At 37.7% G+C, this 13,484-nt stretch overlaps 1 protein-coding gene across 1 annotated transcript in view; it reads right to left on the bottom strand.

Annotated features, from left to right (window-relative positions):
* Positions 1-13,054, bottom strand: part of LOC127662148 (A-kinase anchor protein 6-like) — a 179,254-nt gene extending 166,200 nt beyond the window's left edge. The window contains 1 exon segment of the mRNA XM_052153190.1: positions 12,950-13,054. The gene's annotated coding sequence lies outside the window, so the exon portion shown is untranslated.
* Between the last annotated feature and the right edge of the window lie 430 nt (positions 13,055-13,484).

The raw sequence follows: 13,484 nt of genomic DNA, 5'->3' as shown, positions 1-13,484 counted from the left end.
AACCTAGTCAGAGACACGTGAAACTATGCGAAGGTTGGTCACTTAAAGGCGGCCTCCGCTTAAACTTTGCTATAATTATTCTTTTAAGCAATATTAACCGGTGAGAACTGCAATAGTTTTGTTTGCTAACTGTGTTTTGAGGGCAGGATGTCGAAAAGTTCAGAATCTTCGACCTGTGGGGACATTAACAAGCACTCACGCGTCGGACACCTTGCAGCATCAGCATGACGGAGGTCCAGTGAAAGGTGGCATCGAGCTTTGTGAAATAGGTCAGGAGATCTTGAACATTTATGCAGCGCTGATGAAAATCTCAACTGACTTGGAGGGCCTCGCAGAAATATGTTGAGCGATCACATCTATGGAGGCGAAACTTTACACCCTGATCACAAGAATGGACAATGCTGAAAAACGGGTCGAGAAAGAGAGCAACAGGCTAACTCGCCTGCTACCAAGGCTGATGTGGAACACATGTAGGAAAAACTAGAGGATATGGAAAATCGGAGCAGGTGTAATAATGTTTGTTTCCTTGGAATCCCCGTGGGAAAGGAAGGTCAAGATATGGTGAAGTTTTTGGATGGGCTTTGTCTGTATTTGATTCTCAGCACGACCTGGATTCGAACTTGCAACTCCAGGTGTGGTAGTCAGCGTCTTTACTTGCTGAGCTACCCAGGCCCCCCATTGGCACAAGTCTTTAACAAAAAAGTAGAAATGCCATTAGGACCTGTAGCTTTCTTAGTACATGCATTTCTGAAGAGTGGCCGTACCGCATGAGTTCTTCCTCGTTACATGCACAAATTCGAATGTTCCCGAAATCCCGATAAAAGGGTCTCATCGATAAACACAAACGTTATACATCAGGACTACACACTGTTTCTCTTAACATGTGCTGACTGCACCAGTCGTCTCTTACATACACTCTCCTCTGCTTTTTTTTCCGATGTTTCATTCCTGTCTGATCGTATAAGGGAAAAGCCCTCAAGTTCGATCAGCAAGCCGGGGACATCGCAATGCAGCCATGTCTCGGTGAACACCATCAGGCAGGCATCCCGGTACTCAAAGCATGTCTTGGAGTTTGTACGAAGCTCCTCAATTTTGTTTCTGAGAGACCGAACGTAACATAAGATGGCTGATGATGACTTTATTAACACTTATTTTTCACATTATTACTCACACACTGCTACGATACAATATCGAAACACTTTTACTAAAATAAAAACACATATTTTAACGCTTGTATTATAGAACCACCAACATTTACACTCTTATTCCAAAGTGGTTAGCTTACGTGGTGGCTCACCTGATAGAGTGTTGAGCTTTGGACTCGGCAATCCATGGTTCAAACCCAGACAAGCACGCAAACTGACATGTGAGACGAAGGTGTCATAGAAGCGACACAAAATGATATGGTCTCTTCACAAACTGTGCTTTTTATGTCGCATTCGTGTTTGGACGTTATCAGTTTAGGCGATGGTTAAGGGTAAGGTGTTTTGTTTGATATGTTCACCTCTCATTTGCTTTTACAAAACTATTAGTTAGGTTTAGGCTAAAGTTTTAGGTTTGGGAGGTACGTTTTACTCATTAAAACCTCCATCTAATATTCACCTTAAAAACCTTGTCTGATTACGACACCATTATAATCGCTTTTGCCGCCCCCAACTGGACATTTCACTGGGAAACTGCAGCGAAACATATAATGAAGCATGTAATTCTGTTAGAATTTTTTTTCCCATGGTCAAGTAATGTTCAGCCTGGTAGAAACTGATTATGAATAACCTTTATTATCCCTTTGCAAATCCAATTAAACTTTTCAACCAAATAAAGTTCAACTACTTCCACTTCAAACAGCCAAAGTTCCCTTTTTTCTGCTAATCTCTGTTTTAGAACTGTAATACATGAGAAGCATTAAAATGAAGATGTATTTTAATGAATTTGTAGACTGGAATGGTAAGAGAATGGAAAACGCTGCCAAGACACGGCTCATTACCCTTCCCACACCTGCAGCAGCGTTTTTGGCAGAACACAGGAACATCATTTCTCTGTCTCACAGCATCACCTCCAGCTCTCCTCTGGATGAAAACCAGCCCGTCTCTGTGACCTACACCTTCCACACTGCTTACTGAGCTTAAAGGGGAGAATGTTTGCCCAAATGTAATGCTTTAACTGCAATAGCTATGCATAACAGTTGAAGAAGTGTTAAAACGATCCACGTAAAACACACTGGCGAGAAAACTCTAATTATGAAAAATTAAGAGAAAGCTTAAGAAATAAAACTAAAACATACTTGGCCCCGTTCTTAAAACACCTGGAGAGGTGAGTCCACCTTTGGCTGTCCTCATAGATTGTGGTGACTGTGTGAATTTCAACGTGACAACGTAAATCATCCACAGCAAAACTAAATTTAGCCACAACACAATGTAAATAAGCCACGTTTTCATTTTGTTGTGGCTTAATATAGTTGTGTTATGGATTACTTCCACTGTGTTGTGGCTTCATTTTGTTATGCTGTGGTTTATTTCCATTTTTTTTTTCAGCTTTTACTTGCTTTGCAAATTTGGTTGTGTTGTGCACCTCTGGGCCACAGTATAAGAGTCTAATAAATAAATAAAAAACCTGTTAAAAAAGCCGGTCTAAAATTCTCACCACTAATAAACAAAAATCTTGATTGACTGAAACATGACATACATTTTTACCCAATAAACTAGCCCCTTTCACACATACAGCCTTTTTCAGAAAATGTACTGCAATTTTCAGGTTAGAGGTCACACGACCCTTTTGAAAATACTGGTACATTTTGCTCTGGCAATTTCCCTTAAAGGTGCACTTTTAGCTCACAATGGTTTTTCCCCATTAAAAAAGTTTTACTCCCAAAGAAATTAACTGTAATTATGAAACATGTGTATAAATTCATAATGAAGACTCTAGTCATATCAGTAACCTTATAAAAGCTGTTTTATTCTACATGGGCCAGGGGCACCCTCATGGGGGCTGCCATTTTAGAATCACATGACCAGTCAAATACTACTCGCTTTATCTCAGTAACCGTCTAGTTATTGAACACTTTCTCTCTTGGATAGAATTTTATAGAATATAATTTTTCACTGGTAAAAGATGTCTTTTTCGAACAAAAGTGAAAACATTTCTGTCATTCAAGAATCTGGGTAGGGTTGCACCAGTTGTGCGTAAGGTCTCAAGTAAGTTGGGAAGTAAAGTTCACACTAAGGTCTTAGTAACTACTAGTTAGTTTGTAACTAAGTCAATGCTTAATTTGGTTGCACCACCTGTTCTTAAGGCATGACTAGTAGATCATAAACTCTCTGTAAAGTAATGCGTAGTCGCGTAATATGACGTTTACCAGTATTGATCCAATAAACAGCCTTCAAATTTGTACACAGAAGTGTTAAAAAGCCGTGAATTTCAGTTTTATCTCGCTACGGTTGATGTTCAAACCTTGTCTGCTTGTGTAACTGTCAGCTGTAACAAATGATATCCCCATTAAAATTTGATACGTATTTTCTACCATATTTAATACATAGTATATTTGCCCTGTGTAAATATATAAGAACTGTATCTAAAATAATTAAGGCATGATGAATAAATACTAATAAAACCGGTTAGAAAAACAGACATTTATTAATTTGAATATCCTATATATATTTTGAATGTGTTGAAACTTGACACCGGGCGACACATCCTGAAAACTGCACAGTTAGAACGGTTTTATGCTGAAAAGCACGTTTTTTTTTCTCTCTCGTAAATGTAAACGAGTGTAAATGTCAACATCATACTGTTTGTCGAAAGGATTGAAGCCTGTCATGCAAAACATGAGCTCATTGATGTCATTAAATCAGTCTGCATTTTTATTCCAACCGTTACCCTTGGTCGGAGTCTTCCTTAAGTATTTAGTTTATACCTAGGGTTACGTCCTACCGAAGTTTAATGATGCAATGCTCAAATATTTAGCAGCGCGTAAATTGTAACTTAGTGTCCATTTTCGCCACAACTAGGCTAAGATGTAACTTACGTATAGCTGGTGCAACTGGCCCCTGAAGAAAGTTATTCATGCTTTTATTTCATCGAGATTGGATTATTGTAATTTGGGGCTTACAAACGCTTTATTATCACATTTACAGTTAATGCAAAATGCAGCGGCTGGACTCCTAACAGACACTAGGAAGGACTTTATTATTTCTCCTGTGATGACCTCTTTGCACTGGCTTCCAATTAAATAAAGAGTTAAATTTAAGGTAATCTTAACTGTTTTTAAGGGTCTGCATGGGCTTCCACCTGATAACATTTCTGACCTTCTCCATCAATATCAAACCACTGGACTAATAAGGTCTTCACAGAGTCTGCTTTTGAGTGTCCCCAAGTCCCGTTTGAAATCTAAAAGGGATCGGGCCTTCTCTGTTGCAGACCCTCACCTTTGGAATAGTCTGCCTCTCCACATTAGATCCTGTGGCACAACTGAGTCTTTTAAAACTCAGTTAAAAACTATTGATTTTGAATGATGCTGCATCCACACCACTAGGTGTCACTGTAAGTCCAAGATGACAAACAAAAAGTTACTGAGAGCACCTTTCAATGAGTTGTATCATTACATATACATTGCCATATTGATGGTGTGTGTGAAAACAACCATAAGATTGCCGGTTTCAGTACGTTACGAGGTTGGGACGCGCTGACATAGATGAGGCCATTACTTAAGAGTCGTAAAACCGGTGAATCGGAAGAACATTTTCAACAAATTGGTCAGGTAGTGAAACTAGAGCGATTCTCTTCATCCGAGCAGGTGAACAAATCATCCGACAGCTTAAAGGAACAGTAAGCAATTCCGTTAAATACGATAAAATCACCAGCCTCCTCCGGGAACGCCCGGACCTCTTAGTAGCTATATACATACTCAGTACTGTGCTCCACCTTAGGATGCAATCAACAGCATTTTATTTTCTGTAGTTCATCAGTCTTATTTGAAGTCATAGTATACGATGTCATTGAGTCTCGAGCAACTGCATAAATGTAAACATTTGCCAAAAAATTAAAGTTAAGAATTTTATCCACACTTAAATGGCAATACACGTACAGTGGTTCAAATATTTTGACACGAACCCTGTAAAACCTAACCAACTTCTTTTAGTGGAATGTTTTACTTGAAAAACAAACAAAAAAACATTAACTTTCACTATCCAGTTTTATTCAATAGGTTAATATAACTCGAAATATTCAATTAAGTGTTATTTTATCTTTCTTTGTTCAAGATAAATATAAAGGGGGAGACTTTTTAGTGTTTCATGTTTTGTAATGCTGAGATTTAGAAGAATTTGTGTTATGTTGTAATTTTGGTTTGCCATTATGGTGAATAGGGTAGCTTGAGTCTAGGTTGAGGACCGATGAATTTTGAGCATTCTACATACTTTATCCATTGAGCAATTACTGTGCTAGCCATACCATAGTGACTAAGTTGCACTCAGTAATGCCAGAGACTATTTAGAAGACACGGGCCAATTCTATTACAAGAATGGGAGAAATTGAACCAGCCAACGGATGTAGAAAAGGAACTCCCGCCTTACAGGTAAAAGACCCAATCACCTTTTAGATACAGACATCGCCTGTCAATCAACCCGAGAACATGCATTAGCCAGACAAGCCGGGGAAAAAAGCGTTTGTTTTAGCGTGATCTGAGTTAAAGAAGCACAACCAGTGTTGTCAGACTTTACTGTTGATTTGAAATATATTCTTTGATCATAATCTTGACCAACCGTTTTGGAGTTTTCGGTCTTTCCACATTCAAATAAATAGGAGCTGCACTTTTATTCCACTTGTTTACATGGAAAAATAGCTGCCCAGTCTGCCTGAAAGCATTCCAAAGATGGCCACCAAGTGGACTGACTTGCTTTTAAAGTTACATTTTGTTGGGTTTACTTGATTCAGTTAGGTTCCCTCTACTTGGAGTAAGCATGGGCAACCATTTTGTTTGTATTTTATTTTTATTTTTTTTTGAGTATGTGTTATCTTTCTTTCAAATAAATGACACTTAATTAGATTTTTTGTGGTCTCATGCAATGGCAATCAGAGTTTTTAACATGCCTTAAGAGTCGAAATACGTTTTGGGGCCACTTTTCAAATCCAGGCAGGAACACAGAAGCAGAACATCTGAACAGAAACAAAAATAGTCATAGCTCTGCATTGGTCAATGCAACAATGAGTTCTATGACGTCAATTTAAATCAGAGACCTGCAGCATCTGTGTGAGATATCAGATGAACTTCATTAATTCATAGCACTAAAGTGATGACCTCACAAACTGCAGCATCCGCCATTTTGGAGAAAGGACTGAAGAATTTTTGTTCTATTATTCATAGTTTTTTATTGTTTTTTAAGTCACATTTTATATTATAAGGTCTATGAGTAGGAGGGCTTCCCCATATATATGTATGTATATATAATTCCATACAGTATTTTGATTCTTGCTTTAGAATATAATTAGTATGTCTGGTGTTTTTGCCTTGAATTCAAACCTGTCTCATGTTTTACATGTAATTTTGGATTTAACAAACACTTTTATTTAAAGTAACAGTAATAATTCAAGGGATTGTTCACCCAAAAATGAACCCTAACCCTCATGTTAGGCAGAATGACTCGGTCACCATCACCATTCACTTTCATTATTTCGACAATAGATGCGATAACATTTTATGGTGACTGAAGGTAACATTCTGCCTCACGTCTCCTATTGTGTTCCTCAGAAGGACAAAAAGTCATATGTGTTTGGAACAACGTGAGGGTGAGTAAATGGTGACCATGGTGATTATCCCTTAAAGCCACACCACCCACTATGTCAGAGAAGTATAATAAAAGCCATTCTATCCACTTCCAAAGTTTCAAAGAGAGTTTTTATGTGTATTTTGCAGGCAGACTATTTCTTACAATTGTATGAAAGCAACACAAATGACTGTAAATGACCATCAAACCATCAAACCCTTTTACTGCTTGAATGTTCTTTTAAGTTCCCATTTGCTGTCTGTTTCTACAGGCCATTTTTGACCTGTGCCTGATCAATATGTTGTTAACCTTTAACCTCAATAATCAGTAATGAGGTTAAAAGTCAGTATCTTTAATTCACCAAGTTCATTACTATTGCTGCCATGTGCACATGTGTAATGAAAGCATCTGTACAATGAAAACTTACATACTAATTTACTTGAAAATTAATTCATAATGGGAAAAGCATTAGAGGGTCATTCTATTTTTGTGCAAGAATCAAGCTACTGTGATTAAGATATTTTAAACATATTTAATAATGCTTTGAATAAGAATACAATGCCCAGCCGGCTGTTGCCACACCCTTGATGTTAAATGTCAGCTGCTCAAATAATGTCTGAATAATAACGGAAACAACTGGACATGATACAGAGACAAGCAGACTGCACGGCATGGTCCAAATGGAACATTAACTGAGACGTGAATGATACCACCATCATAGCTAGAGAAGGAAAGGCAACAATAGGTCTATAGCTTTGATTACAACAGCAACCAAAAACCAAATACAATGTGTTTCACGTCAGGTATACATTTAGTTTGGGATCCACATTTAAATTACTTATTGCACAGTTTTACAGTGTTGGGAAGCTTAATGTGGTGGAAATAAAAAGCTAAATTTAGACATTGCTTGATGAGGTCATTGGGGTCATTAGCTTAAAGCACATGTGTCAAGTTCTTCTAGAAATGTATCATTATGTCCATGTTGGTTTCATACATTTTGGGGAAACATTTTATCATTAATAATTTAATGTGACAAATATCATGAATTTTTGAGTCACGGATAGCAAGACGTTTCTCGGGGTTACTCCATTTGGCATGAATAAAATGTTACTTTTCATAAAAATGGAGAAATATCATTTTATTTTTTTCCTCCCTTTTTCTTCCCAATTTGGAATGTCCAATTCCCAATGTGCTCCAATTCCCAATCGCTCCAATTCCCAATGTGCTCTAAATCCTCACGGTGGTGTAGTGACTTGCCTCAGTCCGGGTGGCGGAGGACGAATCTCAGTTGCCTCCGCATCTGAGACCGTCAATCCGCGCATCTTAACACGTGGCTTGTTGAGCGCCTTACCGCGGAGACATAGCGTGTGTGGAGGCTACACACTACTCTCCGCGGCATCCATGCACAAATCACCACATGCCCCACCGAGAGCGAGAACCACACATTATAGCGACCACGAGGATGTTATTTCATGTGACTCTACCCACCCTAGCAACCGGGCTTCGTAAGACAATTTAGAAAAAGTAAAATTTAAGAAAATGAGAGAAAAGAACAATTATTAATTGAAGTAACCAGGAAAAAAAATGTACAAATAAAGTTTCAAATTTAAAATTCAAATTGAATTGTAAAGTGTTACACGGACGTAAACACTGTTGGACATATTTAGAAGACAAAAATAATAATAAACTTGTTATAGTGTCTGAAGCATGTTTCCATTTTTTAAAACTAATAATAATAAAATATTATTTCCAACTACATATGCCAAAATTGCTCATTAAATTTCAGCTAATAATGAGACTTTTATTAATTAATTTATTTCACTTTCTCAGTTACATGACTTCACACTCAGAAATTAAAAACATGTTCATCATAGTGTAAATGTTTCATTTTTTATGTATTCTTGAATCAGTTAAATACGGAAGACCTGTACCGCAATGTAAAAAAATAAAAATTGTAAAAAACAAAAAAAATGCTATTATTTCGAGATTAAAGTCGAAATGTTTCGAGATTAAAGTCGAAGCTTTTCGAGATTAAAGTCGAAATGTTTCGAGAATAAAGTCATAACATATATTCTTAGTGAAGTCAAACTGCTTCTGACATGGATCTAAACATAATAGTAGCTTTTTACTTTATGTGGCACGTTGACTCGTATGACAAGCTTAAACCGTACGGCCTCTGCATTAATGGATGTGTTGATGGATTCTCACGTAATGTGATGTGGTTGAAAGTGTATTTCACCAATAATGACCCGAAAGTCATTGCAACATATTTCATTGAGACAGTAAAGAATAGAGATGGTTGTCCTAGAAGAATCCGTGCCGATCGTGGGACTGAAAACGTTGCTATGGAGCAGATGCAAATCTTTCTTCGAAGAAATGCTACTGATGAATTTGCTTTTAACCGGAGTTTCTTATACGGTTCAAGCAATCATAATCAAAGAATCGAAAGCTTTTGGAGCATACTTCGGAAATAGAATGTTCAGAATATATGTTACGACTTTATTCTCGAAACATTTCGACTTTAATCTCGAAAATCTTCGACTTTATTCTCGAAACATTTCGACTTTAATCTCGAAAATCTTCGACTTTATTCTCGAAACATTTCGACTTTAATCTCGAAAAGCTTCGACTTCATTCTCGAAACATTTCGACTTTAATCTCGAAAAACTTCGACTTTAATCTCGAAACATTTCGACTTTAATCTCGAAAAACTTCGACTTTAATCTCGAAACATTTCGACTTTAATCTCGAAATAATAGCATTTTTTGTTTGTTTTTTACAATTATTTTTTTTTTTTACATTGCGGTACAGGTCTTCCGTAGTTAAATGATCTGGAAAGAAAAAAAAGAACATTATGTCATTGAACAGGATGTCAACGTCTCAATATTAATTTGTTTTTCCACCATAAATTATGTCACTTCCTGGAGGATTATCTCAACCTCCACTCAAACCCAAGCAGAAACATTATATACATTCACCCTATGTTCACTTAATTGTGATACTTAGTGAAAAGCAAACTAACTTATATAATTTCCATCTTTAAAAATGGTGTGTTTAATATTGTATCCAATATATAAGACATATTGTATATGATAAGGGCATGGAAATGTACTGCATTGTAGCAATCTTCCAAAGAGCAGTTTTCTATTTTAAGCAAGCGATACAATAAAAGCAGACATCTACACAGACTGTTCCGTGTCTGTATAACAGGGGTCAATGTTAGCGAAGAGAAAGGGTTTGCTCCCCATCTAACGCACTGCTTTTCACACTCAAACACACACACACACACAGACAAGTGTCTTAAACACAAACCCTCATCACCATAATAAAACAGGGATCTCATGGGAGAGGGAGGGGCAGATCACAGATGATTGGCTCCCAAACCCTGAGACATGGCATGCAACAGTGTGTAGGGCCACAGAGATGAAATACACAGCTATCATACAGCATTAGAAACTTGTAAAGTCCTGAATGCTACAATGGATAACACACTTAAATGCATCTGTTATTTAGGGCATTTATTGCATTAATTGCTTCTATCTGCTGCTCACTTGTTCTAGTACACACCCTGTATATTTTACTTTGTAATGTAACTATGTTATATTGCTCCAGGGATTACCCAGTGTCCCAGGAACACATTTTAATTTTGAATTTTTTTTTTAAATGACTTTTTTACCAGAAAAAAACTTTACCAGGCCATCATCATTTATTTTTGGTACTTTTCAAATGCCTTTTATGTATTATGTTGAAGTTTCAGCCTTGTCCTATACCCAGACATTCAATATTAAACTGAAAATGAATTCCAAAAATATGATTTATTACATGTTTAAAATTATGATAATATAAACAATCAGTGAAAGTTTTCGCTCAGTGGGTCGCACGAATAATTTTTCCACACTCTTGCTATTGCCAGCATGCCAACGCCTTCATGTGGCAAAGGTGGCATGTGTGCCTTCGATTGTCAACCCCATTTGGGGGGCTTGCCTTTAAAACTACTCCTTAACGTACATGCAGTGCGTTCCCTAACCCGTACCCCTGCGCTAATGGTACAGCGCTGTAATGATGTTGCTGCTGGAACTGGCAATGACTAAGACAATGACGATGGTGTGAAGAACCCAAATGCAATTTATTTAACAAAAGTGAGATCCAAAAAACCCTAACTATAAACGTGAAACATAAACATGAATTTGACATGACTTGAACATGACAACGTTACTGTGGCAGGGCGGAGGGCGGGCCGGTCGTGATCCTACACACCCGGTCCCGTATTAGGCTAATTATGCCTCCGTGAGGGTTAAAGGTTGACTGCAGAGGATCGTGCGGGAGAGAGAGATCGTTTACCGACATGTCCGTCATGTGTGTGTTTGTGTCTTCTTTTAAGTTTATCATTAAACTATTATTTATATTGAAAAGCCGGTTCTCGCCTGCTCCTTGCCGATCCTTAACCGTGTTACAGTTACCAAACACAATACCTGACAAAGGACAAAGGAAAACATGAGGGCTTAAATACATGGACAAGGGGTAAAACAAAGATGAGGGAACCAATGAACAGGCAGAACTGGTAACAAGATAATCAAACAATGAACCAATGAATACAAGACACATGAACAGGGGAACCACATGACAAGATCACATGAGGGAACATGAATTCACATGACATGACACCACATGACCTGAACAGGAAATAAACTATTCAAAATAAAAGACATGAAAAACATGAATCAACAAAATACAACTGACAAGCACAAACTGCAAAACAAAGAAATAAAAAAAATAAAAAATTATTTCTAAAGTCACAACTTACAAAAAGTCAAATTGAAGAAAATGAGAGAAAAGGACAATTATTCATTCTTGAAATAACCAGAGAAAAATAAAAGTTTCAAACTGTAGTATGGTCTGAAAAACGAATTGTAAAGCATTTCACATACCATACAATGTTGGACATTGTTAGTAGACAAAAATAAATGAATAATTAAATACATAAACTCGTTAAAGAGTCTGAAGAATGTTTTGATCAATCTGTACTTTCTATAAAGTGCCCGAAGTTGAAGAAACACCCATATATCACACATAGTATCATCCAGTGGGGTCCAAAAATCTGAGACCACATTGAAAATCTGGGAATCAAAATCTAGTTTCAATCTGGAAATTTTGAAAAACAAAGAAACATAATGACGTAAAATGTATATATTTAAGAGAGTAGTTTCTAAGGCACTAATCAAATAGGCCAAACTTTTAACTCAGACTATTATGCTGATAATATCATTTGTAATGAAAACAAAAATGTATAGGATTGTTTTTTAAGTATGCAAAATAAAGCATTTTCACTATTGCTCAATTTTGGACCCCACTGTATATATTACTGTATACACTATATGTGTATATACTGTATTGTATATAGTTTGTAATGCTATATTATGACTGCTTGATACCATCTTTACTGTGCCAACAAGTCAAATTCCTATTTCACCAATTAAATACATGAGAATTCGGATTATGAGCTTGTGGTGCAACACCACACCTTAGAACTCATGCTGCCTTATTTCAATAGATTTGCTTTCTTCTATGTCTCTCCAAGTATCTGTCGCCCAAGATCACCCAGGCCGAACAGAGCCAGGAGTATGTTTGGGCTCAAGGTGATGAAGCAGCATCTAAAGGAGACAGAACCATGACCGAGCAATGATAGAACCACACAGGTGTGTCCACAGCAACACATGCCCTGAGAAAATTATTATTAACCCTCAAATCCTACATCCCCCACCCTGCAGCACCAAGAGCTGAAGATGAACATACACTGGATGAGCCATTCAGCAACAAACGTGCTTAATGCAAACAAACATGCTGGAAAACAGTGGGCCATACTTCCGTTTAAGGGTGTGTGGAGAATACGCACAGACACACTCGCATTCCCATCCTTACAGACCGAAATAGCACCACTGCAAAAGAAAACCACCCTTCCCTGGGCTTTAAAAGGCTTCAATGTATATGTTTGCCCCCCTGTGTGGATACTATTTGTGTATGCGACAGCTTCTTCCTCTGCAGGCTAGTTTGACAAAGCAACATGCTGCATACCTACAATAATATCCAACTAGAGTAAAACCTTTTGCTGGTAAACGATCATATCCATCTTTTTTGAAGAAACCATAAGTCCAGTAGCTCATAGCAGCAGAATACAGAAGCCGGGTACTCACCATAACAGTACTCCACTACTCCATTTCTCCTTCCAGTGTGTGAGGGAGGTGCCTGCTATACGATCTACCGCAGGGCTGCCTGCCTCGAGCAGCCCTTGCTGGACGGATGCTGATGAAGTAGCGCCTTTCAGGATGGCAGCGCAGTTACCTTGGAAACTGAGGAGTGATGGAGGGGCCATGCTGATATGGGATTGGCTGAAGGGGGGTGGTGCTCCTGCTATGGGGCCCCTGGTGGGAGTGGCTTTGCATGAGAGGAGAGAAGAAGCAGAGCTGTGAGAGCAAATGCACTATATCAGTGAGAGAGAGAGTCCTTTTGGTGTGCAATAACACACAAATATGTTCATATACTGTAGACTAAATAGAAGGATTGACCTGCATCTGATACACTATTGGTGTTATATTTCTAACACAATAAGGGTCACAAAAAATATACAATTAGGCTATATCACTGCAAATGTTAAAATGTCATAAATACAAACAGATGCAAAAATGTAGGTTACAGCAAGACACTTAAAATGAAAGTGAATGGGGCCCA

This window comes from Xyrauchen texanus, chromosome 22, assembly GCF_025860055.1.
Source record: "Xyrauchen texanus isolate HMW12.3.18 chromosome 22, RBS_HiC_50CHRs, whole genome shotgun sequence".
Lineage (NCBI taxonomy): Eukaryota > Metazoa > Chordata > Actinopteri > Cypriniformes > Catostomidae > Xyrauchen > Xyrauchen texanus.
This window is presented reverse-complemented; position numbering and strand designations above follow the sequence as displayed.